Here is a 26,434-nt window from a genome sequence, read left to right as displayed (position 1 = left end):
ACGTTCTTTCTGTTTTCTGTGTAACTTCTGAAAAAGCACTGTAAAGAAATCATTACCGGGCATTCACGTCGTGATGGTTTTCCATTACTGTACAGTTTGACATTGTCTCTGCAGAGGTCGATGCCGCCGATTTATTATCGTCAGCCAAGATATTCCTATCGAATTCACTGGGTATCAGTTGATCCGATTCTGATCCTATCGCAGTTTCGTGCGACAGTTCCTTTAACACTCTACTTTTATCTGATAGATCGCGTGTATTATCAAGAGATTCGGAATCCTTTCTCCATGCTTTATAGCACGATGCATAGAATAAACAACTGCAGTCATTTTCGTGCTAGCCGTGGCTGGCAACTCAACAGTCAATTGTTGCGTCCAGCTGTTATTTCAGCTGCGAACATTACTCGCAACAAAAACGCAGTAAAATCTTAACTGAGCTTCACACGAATACAGCCTCTTGCTGTAATGTACGCAACACATACACAAAACAATACCTAACTCACAATAATACAATTTATCTGGGGTATCAAAGTGCTTTCCTGACCTATCAGCACAACAAAACCAAAGGAAACACACTCTAGTGCCCTTACCTTAGTTATATTTAGCGATAGGTCCAGGTTGCATGTTATGTATCCGTGTCCAGGTATACAATTTCTTGTCGTTATAATTTCTTCTCCATCCAATGAAGCACAAGTGATGAACATGTGGAAAGAAACATTCATCAGTTAATTACAAATACATGAAAAATACAACACAATACAATAAAATAACGGTTTCTGTTAGACATTGTATTTTGCATAGATACGAGCCGCACGTTAGGGCGCCACTTATATCGTCTCTCTCTCTTCTTTGGTATGAAAGTGTTTTGATTTTAATGTAAGATGTGGTCGGGATTGTTGGGAAAAAGGATATTTGGCATCGCGTATATTCCGCGCGCTCATAAATGCGGCTTGCATATACGCCAAGGATAGTCACTGTTGCAACGCAGGCACAAATATTAGTAAAAATGAGTACAGTTTTGCTCGTAATGCTTTAATTACGTTATCTAAACTCGCGGCTAGCTCAAAGGTAATCATAAGTGGCAGGAAAGTATTACTATTACTGATCTTTAAATTAATTGTTGCGAGGAGAGAGGCTATACAAGGCGCTGCAGTCATGGACTGTGCGGCTGATCCCGGCGGAGGTTCGAGTCCTCCCTCGGGCATGGATGTGTGTGTTTGTCCTTAGCATAATTTAGGTTAAGTAGTGTGTAAGCTTAGGAGGCTGATGACCTTAGCAGTTAAGTCCCATAAGATTTCACACGCATTTTAACATTTAATAACTGCAAGCGCAAAGATATCATGAAACAAACAAAGGCTTGTTGCCCACAACAGTTAAATCCATCCATGAAATTCCATAAAAATTCTCATAAAATGAACTTTACAAAAATTATTGTTTTAAAGTTATTAACAATATTCAAAGTTAACTTGAGGGTGAAGCAAAATATTTAATATTTTAACTTAATTACACGTAACGGCCGCTTGTGCGCCATTACGTCAAAAGAAAGCCAGGTGGACCATCTTCTATTCAAATCACTCTCAACAATTATTTTTCACTCAAATATATCCATAGGGAGGGAGGGGTTTTAAATAAGAACAAGAGAAATTCGCTTTTTACCATATAATGTAAAGAAAATACGCATGTCAAATGCTTAGTGCGTCAAAACATCTAAGCGACTTGAACAGCTGGAACAAAAGTAGTATTCGATCTTTGAACCAAGTCTTTTTTTTGACCTTAATGAGAAAAGATGTCCATGGTTACAAAGAATATCTTTACATTGTATAGTTACTATTTGATACTAAAATATATATTTTATTAACATTTTTGACACAAAAATATCATCTTAACGAGTTGTAGGTATTGTAGTTATCTGTCGTGTTAGCTACAGTTTTTATCGACAGAAATACCCAGTTTCGTACTTTCTTTACTCTTCATATTTACACGTCTGGTATAGGTTTAGTTTAATTTTTATAGGGCTTTCCAGGAGACGTCACACGGAGAATGGGCTAGTGGGAGGGGCTCGGTAAAAGAGACTTACAGAGATGGACAAGTGGGTGTGAGCGAGTGACACAGAGGGCATCTTATGGCAGTGAGAGGTAAGTTACGCGTCAAAAAGAGCGCGAAAACTTCCACACGCCAAAATTTTTGGTAGAATTTTTAAAGGTGCTGATGAAGGTAGAATGAGGCAGCTGGTACCCCAGTTTTCAGAGTCCTTTAAACAGGACCATACTCGCCTCTTTTGTGCTCCGATAGGAGCCTTTTTCTACTGGTGATCTTCTGGTCTATTTGCGAAGGTTGACGAACTACAAAGACATCCACGCTGCATTTCGGGTAAATGCCGCCTTGACATTGGAAGTGTAGACGAGCAGGAATGCAGAGCACCGCAGCTAAAGGCACACAACTGACAGCAGGAAGAAGCGCGGTCGCGTGATAGCAGCTGCCAAGGACGCACGTAAGCTGAACTGCGGCCGCTATCACCTCGGTCACGGCAGGTCGGGCGTCGTCGACTCTCCTCGTCCAACTGTGGCTACAAGCCAACTACGCTGCACAATAACATCATCTGGGCGATAGTAATACTTTATCCTCACAAAAGTATCCGGACACGCTTATGTAACGCGGAATTGATCAGTAGATGTCACGAGAGGAATCGGGAAACATTGTGTAGTCCGTACAGAAATGATAACAGTACAATGGGTCGGTCAGGAAGGCTCTATGACTTCGAACGTGGAATAGTCACTGGTCTTCACCTAAGTGACAAAACCATCAAAGAGATTTCAACCGTTCTGGTTGGTTGGTTGGTTGGTTGTTTGGGGGAGGAGACCAGACAGCGAGGTCATCGGTCTCATCGGATTAGGGAAGGACGGGGAAGGAAGTCGGCCGTGCCCTTTCAAAGGAACCATCCCGGCATTTGCCTGTAGCGATTTAGGGAAATCACTGAAAACCTAAATCAGGACGGCTGGACGCGGGATTGAACCGTCGTCCTCCCGAATGCGAGTCCAGTGTACTAGCCACTGCGCCACCTCGCTCGGTCAACCGTTCTGAAACTGCCCAAGTCAACTGCTGGTGATGAAATCGTGAAGTAAAAACACGAAGGTGCTATCACAGCTAAACCAAAACGATTCGGACCTCACGTACTTACAGACAGATGCCGTCGAATTTTGCAATGGATGGTTGTAAAAAAATCACATGAAATCAGAGAAAGGAATCACTGGTGAGTTCTAAAGTGCTGCCAGCAGTCCAGCTAGCACAGAGACTGTGCTCTGTAGTGAATGCCAAGGGAGCTTGCGACGCTTTAAAATGTGACGTCGCGGGGCAGTCAATGACTGGAAACAAATTACGAGGGTCACTCCAAAAGAAATGCATACTATTTTTGTAAAAATACAGTTTTCATTCTGCATGTGTGAAAGTTTTACAGTGTGTAGATACATCCTTCCCGCTTGTTTTCAAACTTACTTCTACCTGTTCCCGTGAGTGGCACCGTCACAGCATGTCTTCAAGATGGCTGCCACACTTGACGTTCGTCAGAAGCAACGTGCTGTCATAGAATTCCTGTGCTGTGAAAACGAGACAGTGGGAAACATCCACAAGAGGCTGAAAAAGGTGTATGGATATGCTGCTGTCGATCGCAGTACAGCTAGTCGATGGGCAAGCAGGTTGCGTGATGAAAGCGGGCACGGCAATATTGAGGATTGTCCTCGCAGCGGCAGGCCTCGTACTACACACACTCCAGACAATGTGCAGAGAGTTAACGAATTGGTGACTGCTGACAGACGAATTGTCACGCTACGTTGGGATAGGGGAAGGAAGTGTTTACAGAATATTGAAAGTGTTGGCGTTAAAAAAGGTTTGTGCCAGGTGGGTTCCCAGGATGTTGACAGTGGCTCACAAAGAAACAAGAAAAACGGTATGCAGCGAACGTTTGGAACAGTACGAGAATGATGGAGATTAATTTCTTGGGAGAATTGTGACAGATGATGAAACATGGCTCCATCACTTTTCACCAGGAACGAAGAGGCAATCAATGGAGTGGCATGATGAAAATTCACCCAAGAAAAAAAATTCAAAACCACACCTTCTGCTAGAAAAGTTATGGCTACGGTGTTTTTCGATTCCGAAGGACTCTTGCTTGTGGACATCATGCCAAGTGGAACCACCATAAATTCTGATGCATATGTGACGACACTGAAGAAACTTCAAGCTCGACTGAGTCGTGTTCGACCACATCGGCAAAAGCAGGATGTTTTGCTGTTGCACGACAATGCATGGCCACATGCCAATCAAAAAACCATGGAAGCGATCACAAAACTCGGATGAACAGCACTGAAACACCCGCCTTACAGTCCTGACCTGGCTCCATGTGACTATCATCTCTTTGGGAAACTGAAAGACTCTCTTCGTGGAACAAGGTTTGAAGATGATGACTCCCTTGTGCACGCTGCCAAGCAGTGGCTCCAACAGGTTGGTCCAGAATTTTATCGTGCGAGTATGCAGGCGCTGGTTCCAAGATGGCGTAATGCAGTTGAGAGGGATGGAAATTATGCGGAGAAATGAAAATATTGTTCCTAAAGGATGTATCTACACACTGGAAAACTTTCAGACATGTAGAATAAAAGATGGATTTTTTAAAAAAATAGTGTGCATTTCTTTTTGAGTGAGCCTCGTATTTGGAATAGTGACTCACGCTATTCCGTGTGGCGATCCGATGAAAAGGTTTGCGTTTAGCGAACCCCTGGAGAACGTTACTTGTCATCATGTGTAGTGTCAGTAGTGAAATACGGAGAACGTGGTGTTATGGTATGGGCTTGTTTTCCGTAGTTATGCCGCACTTAAGAAAACGCTAAATGAGGAAGCGCATGAACATATTTTACAGAAGTGTGTTCTATCTACAGTAGAGGAACTGTTTGTGAACGGTGATTCCATCCGCATGAGAATGCATCCTGCCGTAAAGCAGGACCTGTAAAACAACGGTTTGTGAACATCTCTTAAAGGGACTGGCGTGTCCAGAGTCCCGGCCTGCATCCAATGAAACACCCCTGGAAAGAGTTAGAACGTTGCCTTTCTCCATACTCCAGCCTCCAACGTCACTTCCTTCTCTGGTTTCGGCTCTTGTGGAAGAATAGGCTGCCATTCCTCCACAGACATTCGTACACCTCATTGAATGTGCTCCCAGCAGAGTCCAAGCCGTCATAAAGGCGAAGAGTGGACACACCGCATGTTAATATGCACTAATGGGCGCCTGGGTACTTTTGATCAGATAGTGTGCAACACTCACTAGCCCCGAACATTATGTCACATATGTTCACTTAGATCTTCATCTATACTCTGCAAACCACCGTGAGATGCATAGCAGAGGGTACCTCCCACTGTACTAGTCATTAGAGTGTCTTCCTGTTCCATTCTCGTATGGAGTGCAGGAAGAATGATTGTTTGAATACCTCTGTACTTCCAGTAATTGGCCTAATCTAATCTTCACGACTCCTACGTGAGCGATACGTAGGGGGTTGTAGTATATTCCTAGAGTAATCATTTAATGCCTTTCTTGAAACTTTGTTAATAGACCTTCTCGTGATAGTTTACGTCTATCTTCAAGAGTCTCCCAGTTCAGTTCCTACAATATCTCTATGACACTCTCCCGCGAATTAAACAAACCTGCACCCACTCGTGCTACCCTTCTCTGTATGCATTCAGTATCCCCTGTTAGTCCTATCTGGTATGGGTCCCACATTCTTGAGCAATATTCTAGAACTGGTCATACGAGTGCTTTGTAAGCAATGTCTTTTGTAAACTGATTGCGTTTCCACACGATTCTACCAATAAACTGAAGTCTGTCACCTGCTTTACCCACAACTGAACCTTTGTCATCATTCCATTTCATATCCCTAGAAAGTGTTACAACTATATATTTATATGAATTGGCCGATTCCAATACTGACTCATTGTTATTACAGTTATAGGATACTACGTTTTCCCTTTTTGTGAAGTTCAAAATTTTACAAGTTGCCAGTCTCAACACCACTTTGAAATCTCATCAAGATCGACTGAGTATTTATGCAACTTCTTTTAGATAGTACTTCATTATAGATAACTGCATCATCTACAAAAAAAGCGTGATTTTACTGTTTTCTTAATACGTCTGCAAGATCATTAATATATAACATGAACAGCAAGGGTCCTAACTCACTTCCCTGGGGCACATCTGGCGATGACTTTCCATTCAAAAACTCCTCAATCCAGTCACAAATTTCACTTGATGACCCATATGATCGAAATTTGACATTAAAAATAGGTGTTGTACTGAGTCAAATGCTTCTCGGAAATCAAGAAATACAGCATCTACCTGATTGGCTTGATCCAAAACTTTCAGTATGTCATGCGAGTTGAGTTTCACATGATCGATGTTTTCAAGATCCATGCTGGTTGGCATTGAGGAGATCATTCTGATCAGAGAGAGGATTTGAAATTTAGCTTGGCCTGTAGGTTCGCAAATTTAGTTTATATTCGATATATTGTTCGCTCTATAGATCCATAGTGAGGAGATCATCAAGGATATGGAACACACCATGAAACAAAAATTCTTAAAACACATTAAAAAAAAGAGCACAATGTTCCTTCTATACATCTTAAATGAAACGGTCATCATGGATGTGGAGTAAGTAAAAGATCTGAAACATGTTTTCATTTGAGATGTAATAACAAACTAGTGACAAAATGACTGTATGTATTATGCGCTGAGGTGCATAATTCTTACGCTCTAGTAGCCACACAGTATCAAACAGAAAATCGGTTTGCAGCCCTTATTTATATTGAACACGCTACTGCACTGAAGATGTTCAGAATTTAGATTTTATGTAATACTCACGTTAGTAATACATACACTGCCCGCCCGGTTAGCCGTGCGGTCCACCGGGAGCCGAACTGCAAATTAACCCTGAAAGAGTGGTTCGGTGTGGGGCGGCGGAGGGGTGAAGTGGACTGCGTTAGTCGTCGTGGGGTTGCGGACCACTGTAGCTGCTACAGAAGAATGCTGTACAGAAGAATGCTGTTACAGAAGAATGCTGAAGATTAGATGGGTAGATCACGTAACCAATGAGAAGATATTGAATGGAATTGGGAGAAGAGGAATTTGTGACACAACTTGACTAGAAGAAGTGATCGATTGGTAGCAAATGTTCTGAGGCATCAAGGGATCAGCAATTTAGTATTGGAGGAGAGTGTGGAGGGTAAGAATCGTAGAGGGAGACCGAGAGGTGAATACACTAAGCAGATTCAGATGGATGTCGGTTGCAGTAGGTACTTGGAAATTAAGAAGCTTGCACAGGATAGAGTAGCATGGAGAACTGCATCAAACCATTCTCTAGACTGAAGATCACAACAACATTATAGAGACAGCAAGGCTCAATATTTATGCAGGGGAATTTCAACGACTTGAGTCCAAACTGTTGCTGCACTACGCTGGGCAGAAGGAAGTCCGACCCGATATTAGCAGGTATCCCACGACTTTTGTGAACTTAGTGTAATCTGCCTTTGACAGAACTTACAAAGAAGGCTGACATTATGGCTAACTACTTAGAAGACGATTTTCGTGAAGAAGTTTCTTCACTTTCCGGGTGCGTCCCAGAGACGCGCATAGCGAGTGCTGAAGCTATCGGCTCTGAATTGCACATACTATTCTCAGTCGCCTCTGGTGGCGACGCTTCATACGAATTCTCACGCAGGTCTGCACCTGCCATCAAATCTCGTGTTTATAGAGGACTGAACTTAACTGTGATGCAAATGCTGCACAAAAGAAGACTAATTGGTGTTGGTTCCACAAAAAGTGTGGGCGCAAAGCTGACGGTATCTTAAATAACAACACGAACATAGGTTGTTTATTAAAGAGGGAAATTCAGGATGCAATTTTTTTGTCGATTCGGGTTCTGAGATTAGTGTTTTTCCATGGCATCTGTGTTCTGAACCGGCGTTGGTAATTATCATATACTGATGGCGGCAAACAATACACACATCAGTTCGTACGGTGAACGGGAGATCTCGTTACACTTCTGTCTTAATTTTTCGCCTACTTGGAGGTTTGTCATCGCTGATGCCAGCTGGTCTATGATAGATGCTGATTTTATGAAATTTTCCGAAGTGATGCCAGATGCAAAGTGATGCTGTTTGGTCAGTACTAAGATGGGTAACTTTTTACTTGTCAGGTGCCCACGCCAGTTTTTGTGATGAGTGCATGAGGCCTGTTATGGCCCACATGAAAATTTTCGTGCGTATTTTAGATCCACGAGACTCGTACGTCGACAAATGCGGATCGCACTAATGTGTCGCAAGCAAGAAGCTACCTGCCATGTACTCGCCTTTCTTCTAAAGAGATCGATAACCTCTCTGACACTGAAGCATCATAGATTTGCATATGTGCATGGCGTCGACTTCCCGGACAATGTTTTCACAACAAGGACGACAGAAGGCAGGACAAGCGCCACTAGAGGTCCTCCATGCCAGAGACCTATTTCCTCTGCTGTGTCACGTGTGCGGAACTGGGTCGGCACGAATTCCTCCGCGCCCCAGCTACACCGGAGGTCTGGGCTACTTCATGTGCAGGCCCTTAACAGTTCATCAGTCAAACGCCGGTCGGAACCCTACGCAGTGGAACCTACTTCCCAAGAATATCCCGAGATGTACCTGTAGGCCAACTACCCCGGCCGCACAGCCGCCGTCGTTATGGTTTTTCAGTGGCATAGTCTTCGCGTCCCACTACGTTTATTCACTGCGTGTTCCAGGCATATGTTTGTTAGTGTCTGAGAAGATTTTTTATTGACAAGAATTTTCCTTTGTTATTAAATCTCTCTACTGTGGTTGTAATAAACCCTTGCTCTTTGTTACCTGTGGCTTATTATTTCTTATCAAGCATCTCCCAGTGGGAGATATGGCACCACCCAGGGGTTGCCATGGAATATCTACTACAAAAATTACTGCAGATAATAAAAAGAAAACGCTGATTAGCTAAAAAGCGGATAATTAAATTGTCGCCATCCCGCCTGGGAAATGAATCTCCAGAATCTAAGGAAAGGTAATGGCAAAGAAATTTAAGCAATAATCACTGGCGTGGCAACAGGAGGTTGTCACACTTTCCCACAGTACAGCAGTTCACGAGAAAATAAATGAATCAGAAAGCATGGAGTTTGCAGTTACTTATTCTGAAATACTAAATTTTGAAAGTAAAATTAAATGAAGTTACAGGTTAAATAAGTGATTGGCTTAACTTAAACTTTGTTATGCAAAAAAATGACTTCCAGTAACCTCAGTGTAACTTAGTGCAAGATTTAGAATAAGGCAAGCAATTTATTTGTTATTATTGAAAGACTGAATTGAATTTAAAATTTGGAAATTTGTGGTAAGTTCTATGGGACCAAACCGCTGAGATCATCGGTCCCTAGGCTTACAAACTACTTAATCTAACTTACGCTAAGGAGCACACACACACACACATGAATAGAATTTACTTTAAGAAAATGAGCAAGTGATTTTACTTTTAAAATAACAACAATAAAATATATACCAATCCAGCTGACGTCACTCAAGCTAAGTACAGAATAAATGAAATTGCACACTCTTAATTTGTGCTGTGTCTTTAGTTATTAGTATTTCCAGTGAAATTTTACGTCACTTTAAGCGAATGAAACTAATACATAAAAACTGCAAATTATTTGAGCCTCTGTTATGCAATACAAGAATGAACAGTTACTGAGGAGGAAAATTTAGACTGAAACTGGTCATAAGCAAACAAAGCTAACTAGCAGTAAATAGTTAATCAATTTTCATATTCTTACGACACTCGGTGATTGCAAGGAAAGGAAAGAGACCCTGCCTGGTAATAATGTCTGAGGAGAATGACAACACAGCTGCCCTACAAGTTTTAACCATTGCAGATTATTATTCAAGTTAGTCATACTTTGTGAAAGAAATTCAACAGGGTAAGGCCTCTACAGTAATGTATCTGTCAGTTAACGGTCTTACGATGTGGTAGCCGAGCAGACGGCGAAGAATGTCGCCGACGACAATGCTGAGCTGCTGCTGTTGCTGCTGCTGCTCTTTCGAGAACCCCGAGTCGTCTCGAGGGCCACGGATAATTACGGTAGAGGCAATAGTTAGAACTGCATCTTCCTACGCCTGTCCACCCCTACCATGCTCTCAGTACTCGTGGGTTATTCGAATGATGCGCGTCTTCTCTAGCGCGAGCACAGCTGCACACCGCGTCTGCTGGAGCGCCCAACAAACACTTCCGCACTCTTTCATGGCTCAGGCTACTCTGCTTTCTCTCTACTCCCAACGCGACTGAGACTCTCCATACACGAAGATAAACAGTGGTACAGCTACTGCCATTTCGTCGTTGCTAGCGATACATTTAAATAAAGTTGCCTTGGCTATTATACAGCAAATTACAACATTTTCATTACAATAACAATCAATTATACAGGGTGAGTCACTAACTATTGCCACCAAGAATAGCTCCGAAAGTATGATAGGAGCTGAAAAGTTTGTGGGACAAAAATGGCATGGGACAACGGGGGCCATACTATGACGTTGGTTTTTTTGTGCTAGGTGGGGTCGCTTCAGATCAAATGGTTCAAATGGCTCTGAGCACTATGGGACTCAACTGCTGAGGTCATTAGTCCCCTAGAACTTAGAACTAGTTAAACCTAACTAACCTAAGGACATCACACACATCCATGCCCGAGGCAGGATTCGAACCTGCGACCGTAGCGGTCTCGCGGTTCCAGACTGCAGCGCCAGAACCGCGCGGCCACTTCGGCCGGCGTCGCTTCAGAGATATGAAGGTCAACTTTGTTTTTTTTTAAATGGGATGCTATAGGTTGGTACTTATTTTCTGGTAGCGGCTATCGAGACGAATCCAATGATGTGTAACAGTAAGGTCTTTGAAGGTCAACGAAGGTCACAAAGGTGGCATGAATGTCCAGTTACAGGTGTTCGAAGTGATGACCATTGGTATCAATGCAGTGCTGCAATCTTCTTAATCCTTATCACATCGGCACTTATCGAAGCACATGCTCTGACAATTCTCTCTCGCATATCTTCATCTACATCTACATCTACATTTATACTCCGCAAGCCACCCAACGGTGTGTGGCGGAGGGCACTTTACGTGCCACTGTCATTACCTCCCTTTCCTGTTGCAGTCGCGTATGGTTCGCGGGAAGAACGACTGTCTGAAAGCCTCCGTGCGCGCTCTAATCTCTCTAATTTTACATTCGTGATCTCCTCTGGAGGTATAAGTAGGGGGAAGCAATATATTCGATACCTCATCCAGAAACGCACCCTCTCGAAACCTGGCGAGCAAGCTACACCGCGATACAGAGCGCCTCTCTTGCAGAGTCTGCCACTTGAGTTTATTAAACATCTCCGTAACGCTATCACGGTTACCAAATAACCCTGTGACGAAACGCGCCGCTCTTCTTTGGATCTTCTCTATCTCCTTCGTCAACCCGATCTGGTACGGATCCCACACTGATGAGCAATACTCAAGTATAGGTCGAACGAGTGTTTTGTAAGCCACCTCCTTTGTTGATGGACTACATTTTCTAAGCACTCTCCCAATGAATCTCAACCTGGTACCCGCCTTACCAACAATTAATTTTATATGATCATTCCACTTCAAATCGTTCTTCAGGTGTAGTTGGAACGTTTTTATAAACAATGTCTTTTACGAATCCCCAAAAGAAAACATCCAGAGGCGTCAAGTCTGGCGAACGAGCCGGCCACAACACATCTCCTCCGTGTCGAATCCAACGATTTGGGAATTGCCTCTGCAACATATAAATCATCTGAAGACATGAAGACAGCACTGGCAAATGCAAAACACTGCTCATCCATTCAAAACCCGGCGCCCTTATCGGACATTTCGTCGACGCCAGCCAGGTAGCAATGGGCGCGGCCTTACAGCAAAAAAATTCACGGATCTTAGCAACTCCTGGCATTTTTTTTTCTAGGCATCTTTCGGACGCGCAAATTAAATGGAGCGCTATAGATACGGAGCAATTTGCTATGTACCAGGCTGTCAAACATTTCCGTTCCTAGTTGAAGGGCCAACGTTCTGCTGTTTTCACAGACGAAACCGACCACTCACTCCTGTTTTACAGTCGCCAATTGAACTTGTTTCGCTATGTAAGTGGCACCATGCTGAATTTGTGGCTCAGTTTACTACAGACGTGCGCCAAATCAGGCGCTAGGACAACACTGCGGGGGACTGCCTCCCCAGGAATATCGCCCGTTTAACGATTGTGGACAGGACTAAAATTGCAGATGACAAGCTGATGAATGCATGCATATACCAATTCGTCCGTGATGACGCATCTTTATCATTTCATTTGACTTGTGCGTCGGTTGACGGACCTGGAAACGATTTGCTTTATGGTGTGATTGCAGCGGTGGCCGTCTAAGGCCTTTAATCCCATAAATACGTTGCCGCGAAGTCTTTAACATCATTCACAACTTATCTCACTCTGGCATCAAAGCCAAGGTGAAACTTATGTCCACTAAAGTGGTCCTAGCAGTTAAAAAAACATCCGCGTATGGCCGCACTCTTCCGTCTATTGCCAGGAAAACGAAGTTTCACGGCATGTGTTAGCAACGATTCAGAACTTTCGTCTGCTTTTTGCACATAATCATCTGGATCTTGTTGGCTCGTTACCCTGTATGGCTGGTTATCGTTACTTACTATCGTTGATTGTTGTAACAGATGGCCAGAGGCCATATCACGTGCAGGTATCATGACTGAATGCTAAGAAACTTGTGGGTGCTTGGTTTTCTCGCCATGTAACTCCTCTTGTAATGACCAGAAACTGTGGCCGCCAGTTTGAGAGTCTCTGATGAAAGAGCTACTTAACCTTAGTGGCTGTCATCACATACATACCAAAGCTATCACCCTATCAATGACAGTATGGTGGAGCACACGCACCGCTCGCTGAAGTCTATTCCCATGTGCCATAAAGATGCTTGGATCAATTCGTTGCCATTGGTACTGCTCCGCCTATGGAAGGGGAAAAAAGGTTGATATGTCTTGCTCACCAGAGCAGTTGGTATTCAGCGAACAGTTGCGTGTTCTTGGTGACCTTATCATCCCAACAGTTCTTCCAGCTTGGCCGGCCTGTGACCACACAGATTTTCTACAAAAGCTTGAGTTACTCATACAAGAGCTTCGGCTTCATAACCCACAAAGCCACGGACAACAACATTGTTTTACTTTCAAAGATTTGAAAATCGCAACACGTTTGGCTGCATGATGACACTGTACTTCCGCCTCTTACGCCTCCATATTCCGGCCTGTATGAAGTAATGTAAATATTCATGAACACCTTCCTCATCCGCAAGGTTCCCGTGCATGAAACTGTATCCACTGAGCGACTTAAGCATGCTTTCCTCGACAGTTCAACAAATGAGCGCAAGAGGATTTCTTTGGCATCGGCACCAGCACAGCAACAAGATATAGCGACCACGCCCCCCTCCGCACTACATCCAACATATTTCTGCAATGACTCGCACGGGCAAATCGATCACGTACAATACCTGGATGCTCCTAGCTAACCACGCTATCGTGCAGACGGACAACGGCAGGGCAATGTCGCCCAGCTGACCGAGATTCCTATGAACATTCTTGCGCTCTCTGTTGGTCATTTGCTTCTCCGCCCTCCACTCATTCTGAAATAACTCAGCAGCCTACCAAGGGCACATTTTGGTCGTCTTTCTCAAAGCACTCGGGAAGGACAGGAGAAACTGAGGCACAGTGCCCCACGTCATTCGTTCTAAATGTCACCTGTAGAGTTTTTCAAAGGGAGGCAGCTGTTGTGGCAATGATAATATCGACTCGGCTAAGTGCATTGTGGAGTGTGGAGTGTGGTGTCAAGTTATATCTTTACCTCTCTGGTGTCTTTCATGTTTGTAATATCCTTATGTTACCAGCGTCTCTTTCAAAGTGTATTTTCTGAATAAATTGTGGTTATACATCGAAGAGCCAAAGAAACAGGCACACCTGCCTAATATCGTGTCGGGCCTCCGCGATCACGCAGAAGTGCCGCAAGACGACATGGCATGCACTCCACTGATGTGTGAAGTAGTACTGGAGGGAATTGACACCATGAATCTGGCAGGGCTGTCCATAAGCGCGTAAGAATACGAGGGAGTGGAGATCTCTTCTGAACAGCACGTTGCAAGGCATCCCTGTATGCTCAATAATGTTCATGTCTGGAGAGTTTGGTGCCCACCAAAACGTTTAAACTCAGAAGAGTGTTCCTGGAACTATTCTGTAGCAATTCTGGCCGTGTGCGGTGACACATTATACTGCTGGAATTGCCCAAGTCCGTCGGAATGCACATTGGACTTGAATGGATCCAGGTGATCAGACAGCATGCTTACGTACGTGTCACCTGTCAGCGTCGTATCTAAACGTAACAGGGGTAACATGTCACCCCAACTTCACACTACCTAAAGTATTACAGAGCCTCCATCAGCTTGAAAAGTCCCCTGCTGACATGCAGGGTCCATGGATACATGAGGTTGTCTCCATACTTGTACACGTCCATCCGCTCGATACAATTTGAAAAGAGACTTGTCCAACCAGGCAACATGTTTCCAATCATCAACAGTCCAATGTCGGTGTTGACAGACCCAGGCGAGGCGTAAAGCTTTGCGTCGTGCAGTCATCAAGCGTACGCGAGTGGGCCTGTAATCTGCAGCAATTTGCGGAAGAGCTGCACTTTTGTGACGTTGAATGATTCTCTTCAGTCGTCGTTGATCCTGTTCTTGCAAGATCTTTTTGGGGCCTCAGCGATGTCGGAGATTTGATGTTTTACCGGATTCCTAACATTCACGGTACACTCATGAAATGATCGTACGGGAAAATCCCCACTTCATCACTAACTCGGAGATGCTGTGTCCCATCTCTCGAGCACCGACTATAACATTACGTTCAAACTCACTTAAATCTGGTAACGTGCTATTGTAACAGTAGTAACCGATCTAACAACTGCGCCAGACACTTGTCTTATATAGGCGTTACCGAACGCAGCGCCGTATTCTGCCTGTTTACATATTGTGATCGAATAGCAGCCCAATATTTATTATTAACATGACCATGAACCTAATGGGGCTGGTAATCGGAATTGACTGCTACGGAAGTTGTTACTTCCCAGTTCATTCTGTTCAATACTATAATACTGAATGTCTGGTAATAAGGAACACCAACACAGTTTTACTAATTACGAACGTATATTCTTCTCAAAACACAAAAAGGAGACAGCCACTGCCTTCGTCATACATGTCTAATTACGGCTAATCTCAGCACAGGCTTTCTCCATTTTCCATTATCGTCACACGCTAATCCATCACTGCATCCAACACTGCAATCCAAGGTTAGGCCGGCGCGGTAGACGCGAAACCAAATATCGGCACTAGTAACGTCACTGATAACTTTCATAATGATACTTCATCACTTTCCCGGTATTAATCTATTATTTAGGGGTCTAACCACGGCGATGGTGACACCCTTCTCGGTTAAAGACTCTGTATTTCAACAATGGCCTCCATACACACACACATTCCTGCCAACCACTCTGGCGCATCTCGACACTCGCTCTCGCACGTCACAATCGACTGTTCGCCCTATCGACCTGTGCCGAGTGCAAAGTTATAGTAAGGGCCTATGGACCCCTTACAATATCTCTGTATTTGAATACGCGCATGCCTATATCGGTTTCTTTGGCGCTTCACTGTATGTTACCGTATACCGTTTCGTCAGTAACAGGATAACACCAAAAAACGAATCCTGAACTGGCGACATTCCGACTATCCTACGCAGAAGCGGTGTCAGCATTTTCGTCCTCCTAGGCCGGAGGTGGTCAGACGGGCGCCCGTTTCCCCTAGCCCGGTGCAGCCTGGCACACGTGACGTAACTGCGGGTAGATCACCCAGCAGACATACGTCACAGTGTAGCGAGACGAAGCGGGAGAGCGGCCGGCTGCCATCGCCGCGCGGTGGAACGCGAAGCGTTAAGGGGCGCGGGGCAACTGCGGCTGTAGGCCTGAGTCCTCTCTCGGACGTGTATGTGCTGTTCTAGGTCATATTAGGTTAAGTACATTCTGAATATGAGATACAATCCTGTGGTGATAAGAATTCATTGACAGCAGCTTAAATGTACTACAATACTATTTTGTTACTTAAAATGTATAATCACATTTCATACAAAAATGCAGACATTGCTATATTACATTTATATACAGGGTGGTCCATTGATAGTGACCGGGCCAAATATCTCACGAAACAAGCATCAAACGAAAAAACTACAAAGAACGAAACTCGTCTAGCTTGAAGGGGGAAACCAGATAGCGCTATAGTTGGCCCTTTAGATGGCGCCGCCAAAAGTCAAACGGTTATCAACTGCGTTTTTTTAAAATAGGAACCCCCATTTTTATTACATCTTCATGTAGTATGTAAAGAAATATGAATGTTTTAATTGGACCACTTTTTTCGCTTTGTGATACATGGCGCTGTAATAGTCACAAACATATCGCTCACAATTTTAGACGAACAATTGGTAACAGGTAGGTTTTTTAAATTAAAACACAGAACGCAGGTACGTTTGAACATTTTATTTCGGTGGTTCCAATGTGATACATGTACCTTTGTGAACTTATCATTTATGAGAACGCATGCTGTTTCAGCGTGATTACCTGTAAATACCACATTAATGCAATAAATGTTCAAAATTATGTCCGTCAACCTCAATGCATTTGGCAATACGTGTAACGACATTCCTCTCAACAACGAGTAGTTCGACTTCCATAATGTTCGCACATGCATTGACAAGGCGCTGACGCATGTTGTCAGGTGTTGTCGGTGGATCACGATAGCAAATATCCTTCAACTTTCCACACAGAAAGAAATCCGGGGACGTCAGATCCGGTCAACATTGGGTCACGGTATGGTGCTTTGACGACCAATCCACCTGTCATGAAATATGCTATTCAATACCGCTTCAACAGCACGCGAGCTATGTGCCGGACATCCATCATGTTGGAAGTACATCGCCATTCTGTCATGCAGTGAAACATCTTGTAGTAACATCGGTAGAACATTACGTAGGAAATCAGCATACATTGCACCATTTAGATTGCCTTCGATAAAATCGGGACCAATTATCCTTCATCCCATAACGCCGCACCATACATTAACCCCCCAAGGTCGCTGATGTTCCACTTGTCGGAGCCATCGTGGATTTTCCGTTGCCCAATAGTGCATATTATGCCGGTTTACGTTATCGCTATGGTGAATGGCGCTTCGTCGCTAAATAGAAGGCATGCAGATAATCTGTCACCGTCCCGTAATTTCTCTTGTGCCCAGTCACAGAACTATACACGAGGTTCAAAATCGTCGCACCGGCCGGTGTGGCCGTGCGGTTCTAGGCGCTTCAGTATGGAACCGTGTGACCGCTACGGTCGCAGGTTCGATCCTGCCTCGGGCATGGATGTGTGTGATGTCCTTAGGTTACTTGGGTTTAAGTAGTTCTCGCTTCCCACGCCCGGGTTCCCGGGTTCGATTCCCGGCGGGGTCAGGGATTTTCTCTGCCTCGTGATAGCTGGGTGTTGTGTGATGTCCTTAGGTTAGTTAGGTTTAAGTAGTTCTAAGTTCTAGGGGACTGATGACCTAAGATGTTAAGTCCCATAGTGCTCAGAGCCATTTGAACCATTTGTTTAAGTAGTTCTAAGTTCTAGGAGACTGATGACCACCGATGTTAAGTCCCATAGTGCTCAGAGCCATCTGAAAAAAGGCGCCGCCAGGCAATTCCTGGCGCATAGAAATATGGTACGGGTGCAATACATGTTAATGTAGCATTCACAACACCGAAGTTTTTGAGATTCCCGATTCTCGCGCAATTTGTCTTTTACTAATGTGCGGATTAGCCGCGACAGCAGCTAGAACACCTACTTGGGCATCATCATTTGTTGCAGTAGTCGTTGACGTTTTACATGCGGCTGAACACTTCCTGTTTCCTTAAATAACGTAACGATCCGGCGAACGGTCCGGACACTTGGATGATGTCTTCCAGGATACCGGGCAGCATACATAGCACACGCCCGTCGGGCATTTTGATCACAATAGCCATACATCAACACGATATCGACCTTTTCCGCAATTGGTAAACGGTCCGTTTTAACCCGCGTAATGTATCACGAAGCCATCGAAGTGGTCCAACTAAAACATTCATATTTCTTTACGTACTAGACGAATATGTAATTTGATCTATGGCAGCGCCATCTAGCGGGCCAACCATAGCGCCACCTGGTTACCCCCTTCAAGCTAGATGAGTTTCGTTCTTTGTAGATTTTTCGCTTGATGCTTATTTCGTGAGATATTTGGCCCGGTCACTATCAATGGACCACCCTGTATATATTATGATCCATATATTCCGGTGTTTTGCAACAAGCGAGGGAATGTCTGGAGGACCCTCAGATGGCTATTTATTATTTGCGATCTATGTTTCTTTTGGCGAGGCTTTAAGGCTGAGAAAAGTGGTTCACATAAATAAGTAGAACCAAAAATATGGCTGCTGCTTTCGCATGTAGTTGACGAAATCTATCCCGTGGAAGCCAAGAATAAAACTGAATGATGTAATTCGCCATTCTAAACTTTACCTTAATGATGCGGTCACATTGCAGATCTATCAATTCTCATTGCACCTCTGCGGACACACCGAGCATGGTGACGTGAAGATATCAAACTCTGCGTCAAGTGACCTCAAATCCTCGAATCGTTTTGCGAATGCTGCATCCAAATTATCGGGAGACTAAACGAGTGACGCATCAAGGTCATTATTAATGTTAACTGTGAATGGCGATACATTCGGAAAATGCATGAAATTACGGTCCTGGAACTGATCTCTCCATATCTCCAATTTCATTTGCATTGTGCGAATTTTAGAAAACAGAGATACATTTAATTGACCTTTTCCCTGCAACGAAGCATCAATACTATTCAAATGATTCGTTATGTCGGTAACAAATGCAGAAGGTCAGAAATCTCAGGTACCGACCTTCCTTTCAGATCCATAAAAAAGATTTACCTGTTCAAGCTAAAGGAGGAAACGTTCAAGGGTTTTACCCCTACCTCAGCCATCTTAACTGACAAAGATTCCAGTGAATCCATTAACTTTCCAAACTGTCTGTGATTCAATGCTGCAGACCGTATGGAATTTATAGTCCTAACAACGACATTTATAGCCCTGTCAAACTGCACTGCCTTGGCACAAAGTGCCTCTTGATTAATTATACAATGCACGGAGTGAAATTGCTATCCTGGGATCAGCTTAGTTTTTAGACGTCCCACAAATCCGAAGTTACAGCCAGCCATATCTGGGGCTCCATAAGTGGCGACGGAAACGAGCTTATTCCAGGGCATACTCAATTTCGTAACAGCATGTTGAAAGGACTAAATATATCTTCACCGTGATATTTAAATCTATATCCACCCCTCGGACGAATATAGCCAATTGTACTATATCAGTGACGTCGGTACTTCCATCAAGGTACAGAGAATATGCAAAAAATATTTGCCCTCTCATCGTTAGCTGTCATTCAACATCTGGACCAAGGTCTTTACTACACGGCGTGCACTTGTGTGACGAGACAGAAAAATTGCATGATATTGTGCTCTGCTTACAAGGGAACCTCCCCATCGCACCCCCCTCAGATTCAGTTATAAGTTGGCACAGTGGATAGGCCTTGAAAAACTGAACACAGATCACTCGAGAAAACAGGAAGAGTTGTGCGGAACTATGAAAAAAATAAGCAAAATATACAAACTGAGTAGTCCATGCACAAGATAAGCAACTTCAAGGATAGTGTGAGCTCAGGAACGCCGTCGTCCCGTGGTTAGCGTGAGCATCTGCGGAACGAGAGGTCCTTGATTCAAGTCCTCCCTAGAGTGAAAAGTTTAATTTTTTATTTTCAGACAATTATTTTGCGAAGCTGCACGGGTACACAGAGCAGTATTGTTTACGTGATCGTGTGTCAGTCATCAAAGTTCAGGCACTCATACATAATCAAATTCGCTCTCCAAAATTCCAGGACATGTTCAGATTTGCTTGGACATATGCAGGATTTGACGGTCTACACACGGAAAAATTTGAAAAAGTTAAAAACATATGTTTTGACAGAGCGCAGGGAAAACTGTGCGACTGTGAAACTGTTGCATTCATTTGTTGCAGTTTATGTGACAAACTCTTATGTTTTCATCACTTTTTTGGTAGTGATTATCACGTCCACAAGAAACCTAAATCGGGCAAGGTAGAAGAATCTTTTCACCCATTCGCCAGGTGTACAAGTTAGGTGGGTCGACAACATATTCCTGTCACGTGACGCACATGCCGTCACCAGTGTCGTATAGAATATATCAGATGTGTTTTCCTGTCGAGGAATCGGTTGACCTATGACATTGCGATCAAATGTTTTCGGTTCCTATTGGAGAGGCACGTCCTTTCGTCTACTAATCGCACGGTTTTGCGGTGCGGTCGCAAAACACAGACACTAAGCTTATTGCAGTGAACAGAGACATCAATGAACGAACGGACAGATCATAACTGCGAAAATAAAGAAAGTAAACTTTTCACGCGAGGGAAGACTTGAACCAAGTACCTCTCGTTCCGCAGATGCTCACGCTAACCACGGGACCACGACGCGCCTGAGCTCACACTATCCTTGATGTTGCTTATCTTGCGCATGGACTACTCAGTTTGTATATTTTGCTTATTTTTTCATAGTTCCACACAACTTCTTCCTGTTTTCTCGATTGATCTGTGTTCAGTTTTTCAAGGCCTATCCACTGTGCTTACTTATAACTAAATCTGAGGGGGGTGCGATGGGGAGGTTCCCTTGTTAGAGGACATACGGATTCACTAGCAATGTCGAGGCACTCTTTCACAAACGGCCCGGTGGAGAATGGTCGAAGTTCCCGAGCAATTAAATGGACAGTCCTAAAGCTCGCCCTCACTGCACCTTCATTTATAGCTTCAAATTCCTAGAAATAAAATAGTCGGGTAAATCCAGTTGTAATACAACTTGAATAATATTAATATTTGATGTAAGATTGAGATAACCGAGCTTACCTCATTGCTGAAGGACTCTTTTAACTTTGCAATTAATTGCAGACGCTCGTCTCCCTGAACAGGTCACAAGTTTTGATTTGCAGTGTCGCTGAACGTTATATTTTTTTGGCATAACAGAATGCCGACATACCAAACATGCAGCACTTTTTCCAGTATGCACAAAAACCACTGGAATTCGCATTGGGATTTTTGTTGCACGCAGTTTGCACTAGAACTTGGTCTCTTGTCAGCTGAGTCCTTATTCATAGCCCCAGCTGTCACGGCAGCGAGCCAATAGGTTTGTTTACGCAGCGAAGACACAACAACACGTGACTACCAGGCGCGCTAGCTGCCCCTGTACTAAGCAGCCGCCCACTAGCCGGAATGCCGGATCTGAGCAAGCCTGTCCTAGACAGTGGATACTCCTCCGAAGACACATTCTGCTGCATCAGACATCGACAACTCTTCGCTCTCTACTCCAACCACAAAGGTGCGATCGAGAATTTGAGTCATGATACTTGAAGATATTTGTCTTGTCATATCTAGGTCGTCGATCTTGATATAATCCGTATTATTTGTATCCGTTAAGGGGCTCCGGAAAGGCTCAAAATCATGAAAAGCTCAATTTTTACTTTTTTGCGTTTTCTGAATCTGCAGACTATTACCTTTTAATAGATATATAATTTATTCAATTCCGAAGACTACAACTATTTTTAAATTTTTTTTGAAATGTGTTCTACATGGGCGTGACCTACTGTGGCGCTGTTAAACTACTGTCAAATGGTGTTATTATTAACGTCCGTGTTCATCAGGTACATTATAGTGATGTGAGATAAAGTATGTGTTGTGGCTAACCTGTGATGGTTCAATATATATCGCTGGTGTGATTGTCGATTGTTTCATGTTTATTTACTCTGTCGTTATCTCGAAAATATTCGTAATTAATTCTGTTTCTTGAGTCTCTGTTTTGTTGAAGTATAATAATGAGTAAAAGTAAAGTTATTAGAAATCCTCTGAAGGCTTTTAAGAAAAGGAGAAATGTTGGAAAGCCAAAGGTATGTGTTATTACTGTAAACAATAAAGACGATGAAAATCCCCAACATAGCTTGTGTCCCAAAGAAGAAGACAGTTGGTGTAAATATAACAAAGGATTGCTAACTGGTGAAGTGTACACTCATAAGCATAGTCTGCCTCATGCAATAATGGAGGTGATAAAACCTATTTTCAGAGACTTAGCAGCACCTGAACTGTTGAAAAAGTGTATTCACGGAAAAACTCAAAACCCCAATGAAAGTGTAAATAGTGTTATATGGTCGAGAATCCCCAAGACTGTATTTGTTGGAATAGAAACACTTCACTTTGGTGTGTATGATGCTGTTGCGACTTTCAATGATGGCAACATTGTAAGGTGCAAGGTATTTAGAAATATGGGAATGAAGATAGGTTCTAACATGGTACGAGCGATGCTTGCTTTAGACAAGGAACGCCTTCGGGCTGCAGACAGGGCTGTAAAGAGTCTAGAAATACAAGGAAGAGTAAACAGGAGCAGGAACAAGAGGAAGCTGGAGGAGGAGTTTGCAGAGGATGAAGATAATCCATCCTATGGACCTGGAATGCACTAAAAAGTTAATCCAATCTTTGTCGCTCGATTCCCAAAACTTTTATTTTCTCATACTAATTACATGTTTTCTAAGGATCTTCCAAACATATTTGTTTCAAACTTTCAGTAAATGTTACACAGTACCTTCTGCATAATTTAACACAGCCTTTTTCCAAAAAAAACTGTATATTTTTGAATATATAAATAAAAAATTGCAAAAAAATGTTGTGAATTTTCATTACAATTGAAAAAAAATCATCTTTAATAACTGAACTAAAATTTTGTAAAATCCCCGTGTTAAGTTGTAGCCCATATTCCAATAAATAATCTGTAAAAAGTTCAACTTCCTACCTCAAATACTTTGTGAGGAAAGATGTAATTTAGCCGGCCGAAGTGGCCGTGCGGTTAAAGGCGCTGCAGTCTGGAACCGCGAGACCGCTACGGTCGCAGGTTCGAATCCTGCCTCGGGCATGGATGTTTGTGATGTCCTTAGGTTAGTTAGGTTTAACTAGTTCTAAGTTCTAGGGGACTAATGACCTCAGCAGTTGAGTCCCATAGTGCTCAGAGCCATTTGAACCATTTTTTGAAAGATGTAATTTATAAGCGTTATTTTAACATTGCAAGTATAGGGCGTTCCGGAGCCCCTTAACAGGCATTCAGTGCCGGCCAGAGTGGCCGAGCGGTTCTAGGCGCTACAGTCTGGAACCGCGCGACCGCTACGGTCGCAGGTTCGAATCCTGCCTCGGGCATGGATGTGTGTGATGTCCTTAGGTTAGTTAGCTTTAAGTAGTTCTAAGTTCTAGGCGACTGATGACCTCAGAAGCTGAGTCCCATAGTGCTCAGAGGCTTTTGAACCATTTGAACCATGTACTCAGTCTCCTTCATACTGAGGTGTAGTGTAGTACCTCAGTATATGGACGTGAGAGTGTGACTGGTTGTAACAGCCTAACTGATCACGCGAGAGTCGTAGATGGATGTGTACACATCATGCACATCAATATCCACATGACTTCTCTGCAATTCACATTTATGCGTCTGGCATTTGGTCGCCAAAATTATGATAATTCATCTTGCGACAGCTGAGTCTCCCTCGTAGAAGATCATGCAAAGGCGTGGTTCCGTTGATGATTTGGCTCTGTGAAACTGTTACATGAATGTGCAGGTCTACTTTCCAATAATAAGTATATGAATTTTAAGGGATACCGGAATTTATTCAACAGCTACAATGCTTCATGCAACACTTTCGACGATCACTGATACAATCACCAGTACCTCCTACTACCCACTTCCAAGTGATAGCAAATGTTCAAATGTGTGTGAAATCTTATGGGACTTAACTGCTAAGGTCATCAGTCCCTACGCTTACACACTACTTAACTTAAACTATCCTAAGAACAAACACACACACCCATGCCCGAGGGAGGACTCGAACCTCCGGCGGGACTAGCCGCACTGTCTATGACTGCAGCGCCTAAGACCGCTCGGCTAATCCCGCGCGGCCAAGTGATTGCACAATGGCTCTGACACTATGGGAACATCTGTGGTCATCAGTCCCCTAGAACTTAGAACTACTTAAGCCTAACTAACCTAAGGACATCACACACATCCATGCCCGAGGCAGGATTCGAACCTGCGACCGTAGCGGTCACGCGGTTCCAGACTGAAGCGCCTAGAACCGCGCGGCCACACCGGCCGGCAATGTTATATCTTCGTATATATATGACTGCTCTGTTTGGCTGATCGGAATGGGAGCCATCAACTTATCGAACTACTGTACTTTAATTTTGGTCAGTCAGAGACCAGGAAAAACCACGCTACCATATAAGGCCGTGTTATGGTGAACCAATCAGACGTGGAAACACTGCCTCCACGTGAACAGTCAGTCCTTAGCTCGCTACCACGACGCAATACGACACGCAATAATATGATTTAAGACATATTGCATAACATTATGGTTTGCACCATGTCAATTAGCCATAAAATGTTACAATAGTCGAAATGTGCACAGCAGTTCTTCCATGCTTTGACTTGCCGTTGAAGGCGTCCTTATCTTCAGCAACCAGTAGAACATCGTCAGCATACAGTAGTGTTGAAGGTACTAATTTCTGAAGAACTCTGCTGACTGTGACCACTGTTATGATGAATAAAAAAGCAGCAGGTCCCTGATGGACACCCACAGAAACAGCCGAGTTAAGGTATACTAAGAAATTTCTCTAATTTTATCCTCGTGGTCATTATGCGCACTGTATGTTGGAGGAAATAAAATTATTCTTAACTTGTAGGTGCAACGTGGGCTGTCGGAAGTTTCAGAGTAATCCTGTTCTCTGTTATGTGTTTGCAATAGGTTTATAAGGTTACTAAATATATTAACCATTATTTAATAGCCTGCTAGTTAGGACGGAGAGTATAAGGGTGGGTTAGGTCGTGACCAACAGAATTTTTCCAACCATTAGACAATTTTATTTACGCGACAGACCTCGCAACCAGAACTTTAACAATTTAAAAACACAAACAATTTAAAGTGTACTTCATAAAAACTAATAAATCAAACTTGAACTCTTTTGGAATAGATGGGCCCCAATAACGACTGCCAAATATTAAAATTAAGAACACATGGGTGGCTCTAAAATTAACTAGCGCCAGAAAGAATCTTTAAAGAACACCACAAACAAAGATATTAAAAGAGTCAGAATCAATATAGCGGCACTTTACGAATGACGGCTAGTATCAGCCACGCTATATAACGAAAGCAACAATTCATAAGCGGCAGGCTGAGTACGCCGTCAGGAAAAGGAACCGATCGCATATACTCCACACATGCAGACCGACAAATCGCCCCAGCCGTCAGCTGCGTCTTTGCTACTTACTCGGCCCAGATGAAGATAGCCGTCCACCGCCAAGTTGTTGCTCAGGCCTGAAAATACCCCGCCTCTCGCCAGCGCTCCACTGTTCGCGTAATTCGAAACTAACTGCACATTCTTCCCAGCTCGTAAGCGCCGCCTAAAGTCGTCTCTAAAAGCAAAGTAATTACAAATTAATTCTTCTGTCATTGTATCTCTAAATCAGTACAAAAACAACAACCACAGCTCATAAGACTTTTGTGTCGTTTGTTTACACACTGCCAATCTCGCAAGTTTAAAACATTCCTTAAACTTAATTATTCTTTAGAAACTGACCATGAGTGAGCAATGTGGGAGCTGTTATAGGGTAGTGAGTAGAGGGATCTGTTGCCAATCATGTAGGAAATATTTTCACTGGGGGGGGGGGGGGGGGGGGTGCAGTGGGGAGAATGCTGGATGTTGGGAGAAGAGGCAGGCTCTCTCCTGGAACTGCAGAGTATGCAGTACGAACATTTTGATTGGAGAACAGGAAATGAAAATCTGTGCTCTTCAGGCACAGTTGGAGCAAGCAAGGAAGGAACTCATAAGAATCAAGGGAGCTAGGGGGGAGGAGGGTGGTTGGGAACTGGCAGCTGATAGGAGGATAGAAAGAAAGAGAACACGATCTGACAGTTTTATCATCAACAGGTATCTACCACTGCCAGAGTTAAGTGGAGAAGAGCCTCAGGTAGAACAAGGAGCAGGAAATGTGCAGCACACTTCAACCGAGGCCAAGAAGCCTAGGAACGTACCAAGTCTTAGGAAGAAGAAAGTGTTGCT

At 43.5% G+C, this 26,434-nt stretch overlaps 1 long non-coding RNA gene across 1 annotated transcript in view; it reads right to left on the bottom strand.

Annotated features, from left to right (window-relative positions):
- LOC126259920 (uncharacterized) overlaps positions 1-25,776 on the bottom strand; it is a 61,661-nt gene extending 35,885 nt beyond the window's left edge. Inside the window, exons 1-2 of the long non-coding RNA XR_007546575.1 lie at positions 25,643-25,776; positions 588-667 (exon numbers count right to left, since the gene is read on the bottom strand). This is a non-coding gene — a long non-coding RNA (uncharacterized LOC126259920). The remainder of the gene's footprint in view (positions 1-587; positions 668-25,642) is intronic.
- Positions 25,777-26,434: the final 658 nt, after the last annotated feature.

The sequence above is a fragment of the Schistocerca nitens genome, chromosome 5 (assembly GCF_023898315.1).
Source record: "Schistocerca nitens isolate TAMUIC-IGC-003100 chromosome 5, iqSchNite1.1, whole genome shotgun sequence".
Lineage (NCBI taxonomy): Eukaryota > Metazoa > Arthropoda > Insecta > Orthoptera > Acrididae > Schistocerca > Schistocerca nitens.
The sequence above is the reverse complement of the archived record's forward strand: the minus strand, read 5'-3'. Positions and strand labels throughout refer to the sequence as shown.